At 33.2% G+C, this 11,666-nt stretch overlaps 1 long non-coding RNA gene across 1 annotated transcript in view; it reads right to left on the reverse strand.

The window, feature by feature from the left end:
- Positions 1-9,209: 9,209 nt before the first annotated feature.
- The window catches only part of LOC147842454 (uncharacterized), a 2,859-nt gene continuing 402 nt past the window's right edge, over positions 9,210-11,666 (reverse strand). The window contains exons 1-3 of the long non-coding RNA XR_015500092.1: positions 11,267-11,666; positions 10,965-11,070; positions 9,210-10,300 (exon numbers count right to left, since the gene is read on the reverse strand). The exon at positions 11,267-11,666 is cut by the window's right edge and continues 402 nt beyond it. This is a non-coding gene — a long non-coding RNA (uncharacterized LOC147842454). The remainder of the gene's footprint in view (positions 10,301-10,964; positions 11,071-11,266) is intronic.

The following is an 11,666-nucleotide window of genomic DNA, read 5'->3' on the forward strand; positions in this document are numbered from 1 at the left end:
TTTGGTTTGGTTGGTCTTTCTTGTTTAGTTTTTTGGTTGGTTTGGTTGTTTTGTTTCTGATTGGTTGGTTTGTTTTTGGATCCTGTACTGGATTCTTTTTCGGTTTGGTTTGGTTGGTCTGAATAGTGTCCTTTGTTGGTTGGTTGGTTTGTTTTAGTTTATTTGTTTGTGGTTAGGTTTTGTTTGGTTGGTTGGTTTTTCTGATGGTTGGTTTGTCTTTGGTTAGTTGGATTGGTTTAGTTGGTTGGTAGGTATTTTGGTTGGTTTGATTGGTCAGGTGGTTTGGTTGGTTTGTTTTTGGTGGTTTGATTTGGTTGGGTTGGGTTTGGTTGGTTAAGTTAGTTGGTTTGTGAGGTTTAACTGGTTTGTCTTTGGTTAGTTGGATTGGTTTAGTTGGTTGGTAGGTATTTTGGTTGGTTTGATTGGTCAGATGGTTTGGTTGGTTTGTTTTTGGTGGTTTGATTTGGTTGGGTTGGGTTTGGTTGGTTAAGTTAGTTGGTTTGTGAGGTTTAACTGGTTTGTCTTTGGTTAGTTGGGTTGGTTTAGTTGGTTGGTAGGTATTTTGGTTGGTTTGATTGGTCAGGTGGTTTGGTTGGTTTGTTTTTGGTGGTTTGATTTGGTTGGGTTGGGTTTGGTTGGTTAAGTTAGTTGGTTTGTGAGGTTTAACTGGTTTGTCTTTGGTTTGATTGGTTTGTCTTTGGTTGGTTGGATTGGTTTAGTTGGTTGGTAGGTATTTTGGTTGGTTTTATTGGTCAGATGGTTTGGTTGGTTTGTTTTTGGTGGTTTGATTTGGTTGGGTTGGGTTTGGTTGGTTAAGTAAGTTGGTTTGTGAGGTTTGATTGGTTTGTCTTTGGTTGGTTGGATTGGTTTAGTTGGTTGGTAGGTATTTTGGTTGGTTTGATTGGTCAGATGGTTTGGTTGGTTTGTTTTTGGTGGTTTGATTTGGTTGGGTTGGGTTTGGTTGGTTAAGTTAGTTGGTTTGTGAGGTTTGATTGGTTTGTCTTTGGTTAGTTGGATTGGTTTAGTTGGTTGGTAGGTATTTTGGTTTGTTTGATTGGTCAGATGGTTTGGTTGGTTTGTTTTTGGTGGTTTGATTTGGTTGGGTTGGGTTTGGTTGGTTAAGTTAGTTGGTTTGTGAGGTTTGATTGGTTTGTCTTTGGTTGGTTGGATTAGTTTAGCTGGTTGCTAGGTAGGTTGGTTGATTGTTTGGATGGTTTGGTTGCTTTGGATTTTTGTCAGTTTGGTTGGTCTTTCTAGTTATTTTAGTTTGTTGGTTAGTTTGGGTTGATTTGTTGGTTGGTTTGGTTGTTTTGTTTCTGATTGGCTGGTTTGGATGGTTTGTTTTTGGTTGGTTGGGTTGAGTTTGGTTTGGTTGGTTTAGTTAGGTGATTGGTTGGTTTGTTGGTTTGGTTGGTTTGTTTTTGCTTGGTTGAATTGTTTTGGTTGGTTGGTTTGGATGGTTTGGTTTAGCTGTTTAAAAAATTATTTAGTTTTGGTTTGTTTTTCTTGTTTAGTTTTTTTGGTTGGTCTGGGTTAATTTGTTGGTTGGTTTGGTTGTTTTGTTTCTGATTGGTTGGTTTGTTTTTGCATCCCGTTCTGGATTCTTTTTCGGTTTGGTTGGTCTGACTAGTTTAGTTTGTTAGTTGGTTTGTTTTAGTTTATTTGTTTTTGGTTAGGTTTTGTTTGGTTGGTTGGTTTGTCTGATGGTTGGTTTGTTTTTGGTTAGTTGGGTTGGTTGGTAGGTTGGTTGGTTGGCTGGTTTTTTGGATGTTTTTCCCATTTGGTTTGGTTGGGGCGATGCGGTGGTGCAGTGGGTAGCACTTTCGCCTTACAGCAAGAAGGTTGCTGGTTTGGGCCTTGGCTAGGTCAGTTAACATTTCTGTGTGAAGTTTGCATGTTCTCCCCATGTTCACGTGGGTTTCCTCCGGGTGGGTGCTCCGGTTTCCTCCACAAGTCCAAAGACACGTGGTACAGGTGAATTGGGTAGGCAAAAATTGTCCGTAGTGTATGTGTGTGAATGAGTGTGTGTGGATATTTCCCAGTGATGAGTTGCGGCTGGAAGGGCATCCGCTGCATAAAAACATGCTGGATAAGTTGGCAGTTCATTCCTCTGTGGCGACCCCAGATTAATAAAGGGACTAAGCCGAAAATGAGTGAATGAATGAATGATTTGTTGTTGTTGTTTTTTTAGTTGAGTTGGGTTGGTAGGTTGGTTGGGTTGGGTTGGTAGGGTTTGTTTGGATGGATTGGCTTGGTTGTTTTGGAATTTATTTTTGGGTTTGGTTGGTCTGTCTAGTTTAGTTTAGCTGAGCTTAGTTTGATTTGTGGTTGGTTTAGTTGGTTGGTAGGTTGTGTTGGTTGGTTGTTTGATTGGGTTGATTTGGATGGTTTGGTTTGGTTATTTTAGATATTTTTGGTTTGGCTTGATTGGTGTGTTGTTTTGGATGGTTGGATGATGGATGGATGGATAAAATATAAAAATGAGAAAAAGAAAATAAAGAAAAAAGACATTTTAAATTAAATGAACAAAATTAAAATTAAAATATATAATAAGTATACAGGCCATGAATTAAATAAAATCGAATGTAATTTAAAAAATACAAAAGTTGTAAAATAAAAAGGAACAAAAAAAAAAAATCTAATCAAATAACTCCAGAGCAAAGCATGCATTTAAATAAAATGCTGATTCCATTTCAAGTTTTTATCATCCACAAAAAGAACCGCCCTATAAGCAGGATAATATACAGAAAACCACTCATCAGAAAATACAGCCTGCTTTGTGTTGATAAAGAGCCCTATCAGTGTTTCGTTGACTATAACTGCTGTCTGGTCAAACATGATCTTTTAAATCAATAGTACTAGAGAATCTCTGCTTCAGCGAGTCAGTGAAGATTTAGTGAAAATCCCCATGTGCAGCAGCAGTGTGAAAAACAGCAACTAAACCAGTTCCTCGCCTTCACACCAACTCAGCTATGCAGAATCTCTGTGTGTGTGTGTGTGTGTGTGTGTGTGTGTGTGTGTGTGTTCACGAGGTCTTCACTGCACACACATGTGCCACTACACACATTTTGCTTTCTGCTCAACGTTTCATCACTGGAATTAGTGAAAATGATTACGTTTGTTTATGATACTGCTAATTATCCACACACACACACACACACACACACACACACACACACACACACACACACACACACACACACACACACACACACAAATATAAAAATACACACATAAACACAAACACACATGCATAAACAACCACACACACACACACACACACACATATAAATGTATAAACACACACGCACACACACACACACACACACACGCACACACGCACACACACACACACGCACACACGCACACACACACACACACACACACACACACACACACACACACACACACACACACACACACACACACACACACACACATGCATAAACACACATACATAAACACACACAAACAACCACACACGTATACACATGTATAAACACACATGTATAAACACACACGCATAAACACACATACATAAACACACACACATAAACACACACACACACACACACACACACACACACACACACACACACAAACACACATGTATAAACACACGCATAAACACACATACATAAAAACACACACGTATAAACACACACAAACACATACACATTGCCACTCACGCATAAACACACACTCAACCACACACAAATATTAAAACACACACACATACATACATAAACACACATGCGTAAACATACACACAAACACACGCATAAACACAACCATTCACAAACACACACATACACAAATGTAAAAACACACACATACATAAACACAAATACTGTATAAGCACAAACACATGAACACATGCATAAATACACACATAAACACATACACAATAACACATACAAATTAAAACACATGTGCATAAATACACGTATAAACAAATGCATAAACACATCCACACATATATAAACACACACACACACAAATAAAAACACACACACACAAACACACACACACACACAAGCACAAATATAAGCACACAAACACATACACATTAACACACGCATAAACACACGCAAAAACCCACACATTAACATACATACGCATAAATACACAAACACACGCATAAACACAACCACACATATAAACACACACACAAATACTGTATAAATAAACATATACATAAACACACACACACACACACACACACACACACACAAACAAAAGCTCACAAACACACATGCATAAACATTCACATTAACACACGCAAAAATACACACACATTAACACATACACATTCACAAACATACGCATAAATATACGTATAAACGGACGCATAAACAAAACCACTCACATATAAGCACACACACAAATATAAACACACACACACATAAACACAAACATAAGCACACAAACACATAAACACACATACATAAACACAACCTCACACATATAAACACACACACACAAATATAAAAACACACACATACATACACACATAAACATGCATGAAAAAACACACACAAACACATGCATAAACACAACCTCACACATATAAACACACACACACACAAATATAAAAACACACACATACATAAACACACATAAACATGCATGAACACACACACAAACACATGCATAAACACACACACATAAACACACACACACATAAACACACACACAAACACACATTCATAAACACACACAAAAACGCACACAAAAACAAACACACAAAGACACAGACAGACAGACAGACACACACACACACACACACACAATATAAAAACACCAGCACATCTGCACACAGCTGGGGGCTGTTCCAGAAAGCAGGTTATGTGACATACCCGGGTAAGTTTGAGAGTATGTAGGTGGATAACCTCAACTTTGGTTCCAAAATCGGAGGTAACTTCTGGGTATGTTAAGTAGCCATAGCAACTTACTCTCTGAAGATAACCTGCTCCGGAGCAGGTTATGTTCAGAGAGTAAGTTGCTATGTTTTAGAGTTTGTCTGTTTTAAAGAGTTTACTGAGCATTGCGTGCTCTTTTGATGGGAATATTTATGGATATGGACACACAAATACAAGTTTTTTCGTTGTGAGAGGGTTATAAGTGCATAGTTTTTTTCATAACCAAATTCATAATGTCAATGTATTTAACAAACCTTTTTGAAATCAAATGTGACAAACCCCGGGTCTGCGCTTACCATAAAAAACATTCAGTGCAGCTCTTTGTATTCGCGTCAGGGCATTTTAGGCAACTGTACAATGTGGCAGTAGGACCACCTGTACAGTATGCCTGACACTGAACTGTTTTTTACACTTTTGTACAGTTCCTTGGTCATAAATCACTGCGTATCATTACACAGATGATTCAGAGCACGGCAATAGAGTAGTGGACAGTGCGTCGATAAAAAACAACGGAGCGCACAGCGGAGCGAGTTCGAATCTCACATAAAGATTGTGTGTTTTTTCTCTCCTTCTGCACCCTCACATTTCTGTATAATATTATAAGTGGCAGCTTTGTCTTTTGTAGGAAAATATATCTATAATTTAAGATGTAGGACGTCGTTCTTATATATATATACATTCACGCACACACACCTACATTTTTTAATATAATTTTTTTTCAGGGTTTCTAAATGCTATTGTGTGCATTAATTGCAGCCGATTTTAAAGCTCCATCAGTCACTAAAGGACACTGATAATATAAAATTTGTCCAAAGTATAAGTGTGCAGGTACAACTTAATTTTCTATCCTTAATCTTTTGATGTTTCAACTATTAAACTCATTACTGCTTCCACTTACCAGCTCATCACACACTCCACCTCATCACTATGTTGAGGCTAAATGGCTGATTTTCAGGAAATAATGATTCAAGTGTATAACACAAATATAGTAAAAAAAAAAAAAAAACTATAAAGCAAATGTTGCTTAACACAATGTTTATTTTTATTATATTTGTATTATACAATAGAATCATAGGCACTACATTGTTACTTGCTGGAGGACAAAAGATACCCTTTTCTGCCTTATACGATGACACGTACCTGCAGCCTGACCCAGAGGAAATCTCAGTGACCCAAGCAGACAAAACAGATGGAAGAGTGCTAAAAAAATATATATAATTAGTCAAAAAACTATGTTTATTCAAATAGTTTGGTCTGTTCATTTCTTCATTTCCTGAAATAAAATGAATGATTTTTTACACTGCTTTATACACGCACCTTTCAACGTGTAACATATTTTTCATATACATTTCTCACCTTAAGTTGATGCTCATGTGACTTTATCTTTGAAGATGGACCTTATACAGCTACTTTAGAATTTAAATATGGAGATAAAAGATTTTGTGATCCAAGAGTAATATTCAAATATGGAAAAGTGCAGAAAATTCTTACACTGCTTGTTAGTTGAGGCAGAAGGAACTTTGTCTGCATGCAAAATAAAAAGAACCTAAAGCTACCTGACAACAATCACTTACAACAGTGACAGAGTGTGTGGTTTAAGTCAAAAACTCAACCACTGAAAAGCCTTTATTATAGGACAGCAGTTAGACAGGCCTCTTTCTATTAGCTGCGTGTCAGAAAGAATATTCTAGAGTGTTAAATAAAGAGCTCCAGTAATTAAATATTACCTTTTATAATAATGTTTCTGTGTTTAATGACTTTGGACAGAGTTCTAGCTCCAGAAAGATTACAATTTCTATAAGCCTTATTAGTCAATACACATATTGTGGCCTTAAGAAATTAATGGAAGGAAAATTAAATGCATGAATGGTTACACAACATACTCAAAAAGGATGTTAAAGAGTAGTTTAATTTATCATTACAATAAAATGGAGGGTGGCATGTGTAATTTAATCAATTAATAAATTTTCTTATTATTTATTTTTTATTTTCTTATCTATTTCTTATTCTATATTTCTTTCCTTCGTTGAAGCAGATGTGTAATCTCTGTGTTTAAAACCTCCAGCTTCGACTCTGTAAAGTGCGTTGCCCTTTTTTTCTTACCGTGACTTTCTATGGTGACTCGTGAATTCGGCGATCTACTGAAAATGCCTTCAGGTGTGTGCCGTGCACGCGCATTAACCCGCGGTTATCTTCAGGAGATTGATTTAACTAACTCTTGTCACCTGTTTTGGAACCAACATACTCGCGGTAAGCAGGTTTTGGGTAAATCAACCGAGAGTTTAGGTTTTAGCAGATGGTAAGTTAACCCAGCTTTCTGGAATACCCCCCTGATGTGACTGCATGAAAACAAAACTCGGCTCTGTTTTGGTATGTAAGGTATCGGAGCAGCTAATTCTCAACCATTCGGCTAATATTTCCTGTGTGTTTCCCGCTCCTGCTCAATCGTGCATCTAAGACAGCAAGCGGGCCGTAACGTGATGTATGCATTGTTATAAATCAGAAGATAATTATGCATGTAAAATCACAAATTGAGCTTGTATTGGACACTCGGTGTAGAAACTAAGTTTTAATTAACCTGAAATATACCTGTGCAGAAGTGCTGTCGTCAACCAGATGGTGTTTATCATGGCAATAATTATTTCTCATTGGGAACAGATTCCCGCATACAGGTGGTGCGCATTAAAATTAAGTTATCAAATTAAAGCAATTAGGAGATATTACTTCCACAACATTTCAATAGAAGATTTTTTCTTCTTATAAAGCGTGCACGGTTTTTATCAATCACGTAGCAAATGAAATAAAATAAAACAAATAATAAAAATAAGTAAATTAAAAAGCTAGAAAAATTCAAACAAAAAATTACAATGACACAAAACAATAATAAAAATGAAAACAAATAAATAAATAATAAAACAAAATGTTTTTAATTAAATAATTAAAAAGCTACATAAATGAAAAATAATAAAAATAAAATGAAACAAAATTAAAACAAAATTGTTAAAATTAAATGTAAAAAATTACAAAACTAGAAATAAAAAACAAACAAAAATAAATGAAAATAAACAAATAATAAAACAAAATTAAATAAAAAAATAAATAATTAAAAGAAAAATGTAATAAAAAATATACATAAATTATAAAAATATAATAAAATACATAAAAAAATAAAATAATGAAATTAATTAAAAAATAAAATATAAATAAATAAAAATTTTAAATTAACAATTAAAACAATTAAAAAGTTACAATTCAACTAAAATAAAACAAAAACAAATGAAATAAAAATGCAAATAAATAAATAATAAAACAAAATACAATTCAATTAAACAAATTACATAAATAAAAAGCTAGATGAAATTAAAATAAAAAATTAAAGATAAATTAAATAAATAATAAAAAGAAATAAGTAAATTAATTATATATATTATAATTATATATATAAAGCTTTATTGAATAATTGGAAAAAAGTAACAGGAATATTTTTTAATTTAAATAAATAATTAGAAAGCTAGAAATTAAAATTAAAATAAAAAAATTAAATTAAATAAAACAAATAACAAAACAAAATGAAAATTAAAAATAAAACAAAATCTGAAATAAAAATTTAAACAATTAAGCTACAAATTAAAATAATGTTTTATAAAATAGAATAAAACAAATCATAAAAACAAAACAACAAATAATTAAAACAAAATAAAAAAATTAAATTAAACAATTAAAGCTAGAAATTAAAATAAAAACAAATTGAAATAAAATATTTAAGCTAAATAAATAAATACATAAATAAACAAATAAAAACAAAATTAATTGGTAAAAGTTAAATAAAATAATTAAAGCAAAAAAAGCTAGAAATTAATTTTTTTTAATAAAACAAAATAGATAAATATTAAAACAAAATGAAAATAAAACATTTAAAATGGATAAATAAAATATCTAAAATAAAAATAAAAAAAAATGATAAAATAAAAAAAATTATTCAATATTGTTTATATGTAAAAATTAAGTTATACAAAATTAATAATATAACAAAGTTAATAATAATAATAATAATAATAACAAAAAAATAAAACAAAATAAAAACCTTTTTTAAACTAAGTAAAACAATAATAATTTAAACAAAATTAATAATATAACAAAGTTAATAATAATAATAACAAAAAATAATAAAACAAAATAAAAACCTTTACAAATTAAGTAAAACAATAATAAAAATAAATAAATAAAAGAGTAATTAAATAAAAAAATGTCAATTAACTTAAAAAAAATTATTAAATGAAACGTATGTACCTTCATTAGTGACCCCTGCTTTAATGTGTCACTGTGATTTTATTATTCACTTAACACAAACATTACAAAAATATGAAAATAGAATTTAGTTTGGAAGAAAAGATGCCAAAAAAAGCTTATGTAAATGAACATTTGACCAAAAAAAATCATTTAGATATGACTGAAAAAGATGCATAGACATATACAGACATACAGCGGCTGGGGCTGACGATTGCAGAAATGATCAAATAAAGCTATATGTTGTATTTGGTAACTTTATAATAAGGTGCCATTAGTTAATGTATTTATAAACATGAGCAACATACTGAACAATACATTTATTCCAGTATTTATTCATCCTTATTAATGTTAGTTTATTAGTAGTTCTTATGCACAGCTTTGGATTTTAATAATGCAATAGTAAATATTAAGCTATGATTAATAAATGCTGTATACTAGTATATCTTAGTTCATATTAATAAACACTAATACTAATGGGACATTATTGTAAAGTGTGATCCCGATATTCTGTTTTCAGTGACAATTTACAATAAGGTTCCATTAGTTGATGCATTTATGAACAAATTATGAACAATACATTTATTACAGTATTTATTACCATTGTCTGTCAATTTTTATGTTAAGGTGCAATTTTCGCCATTAATAAACCATTAACTATGACCTCAATAAACTTTTAATTAGCTGTTTATTAATAGGTAGTCCTTGGGTTTAGGTTTTAGGCATGTAGAATATGTACTTTATAAGTATTAATAAAAAGGCTAATATTGTAATGATAGGCAGGTAGTAAGACGGCATTTAATAGCAAGAATCGGTACTTAAAGTTGCAACACAGTGGCTCAGTGGTTAGCACTGTCACCTCACCGCAAGAAGGTCACTGTTCGAGTCAAGCCTGGGTCAGTTGGCATTTCTGTGTGGAGTTTGCATGTTCTCCCATGTTGGCGTGGGTTTCCCGCTGCTCCGGTTTCCCTCAGAGTCCAAACACATGCGCTATAGGTGAATCGAAGAAACTAAATTGGCCATAGTGTATAAGTATGAATGAGTGTGTATGGGTGTTTCCCAGTACTGGGTTGCAGCTGGAAGGGCATCCGCTGTTTAAAACATATGCTGGAATAGTTGGCGGTTCATTCTGCTGTGGCGACCCTTGATTTATAAAGGGACTAAGCCGAAAAGAAAATGAATGAATGTAATTGGCCATACTGTAGGAGTGAATAAGGGTGTTTCCCAGTACTTGGTTGTAGCTGGGTGTCCGCTGTGTGAAACATGCTGGATAAGTTGGCGGTTCATTCCACTGTGGCAACCTCAGATTAATAAAGGGACTAAAGTGAAAAGAAAATGAATGAATGAAACTGGCCATAGTGTATGAATGAGAGTAGATGGGTGTTTCCCAGTACTGGGTTGCAGCCGGAAGGGCATCTGCTGTGTAAAACATATGCTGAAATAGTTGGTGGTTCATGTTTTAAACAGCGGATACCCTTCCAGCTGCAGCCCAGTACTGGGAAACACCCATACACACTCATTCATACTTATACACTATGGCCAATTTAATTTCTTCGATTCACCTATAGCGCATGTGTTTGGACTCTGGGAGAAACCAGAGCAGCGGAAAACCCACGCCAACACTGGGAGAACATGCAAACTCCACACAGAAATGCCAACTGACCCAGGCTTGACTTGAACAGTGACCTTCTTGCGGTGAGGTGACAGTGCTAACCACTGAGCCACTGTGTTGCAACTTTAAGTACCGATTCTTGCTATTAAATGCCGTCTTACTACCTGCCTATCATTACAATATTAGCCTTTTTATTAATACTTATAAAGTACATATTCTACATGCCTAAAACCTAAACCCAAGGACTACCTATTAATAAACAGCTAATTAAAAGTTTATTGAGGTCATAGTTAATGGTTTATTATTAGCGAAAATTGCACCTTAACATAAAAATTGACAGACAATGCTGCGGCAAGCCCTGATGAATAAAGCTACTAAGCTGAAGAAATATGAATGAATGAGTTAAGTTAATGAAAATAAAGTAATTCCTGTTGAGGGAAGTAACTTTTAATAGTAATTTATTACAATCTTAAGCCCAGCTGAGATAAAAAAAATTATACAAAAATAATATACATTACATTTCCTTAAAACGTAACTAAGTAAATGAAATGTTTAAATAAGCACTTTATAAGTACTAATAAAGAGCCAATATCTTAATAATAGTGAAAATTGCTACTTAGACTGCAGTGTAACCATGTTAGTTATTGAAAATAAAGCCATTTGTGTTGACTTTTACTAAAGTGATATATTTAAATATTGAGCTCAGCGGAGATAAAAAAAAAAATTACATAACACATTGCTTTGCTTAGAACGTAACACATTTACATAAAAAATTGGAATAAAGTTTGTAATGTATTACTTTTACAAGTAACTTTGCACAAAGCTGTTCAATAATAGTTAACAAG

Source organism: Danio rerio, chromosome 9 (genome assembly GCF_052040795.2).
Source record: "Danio rerio strain M-AB ecotype USA chromosome 9, GRCz13ab, whole genome shotgun sequence".
In the NCBI taxonomy this organism is placed as follows: Eukaryota; Metazoa; Chordata; class Actinopteri; order Cypriniformes; family Danionidae; genus Danio; species Danio rerio.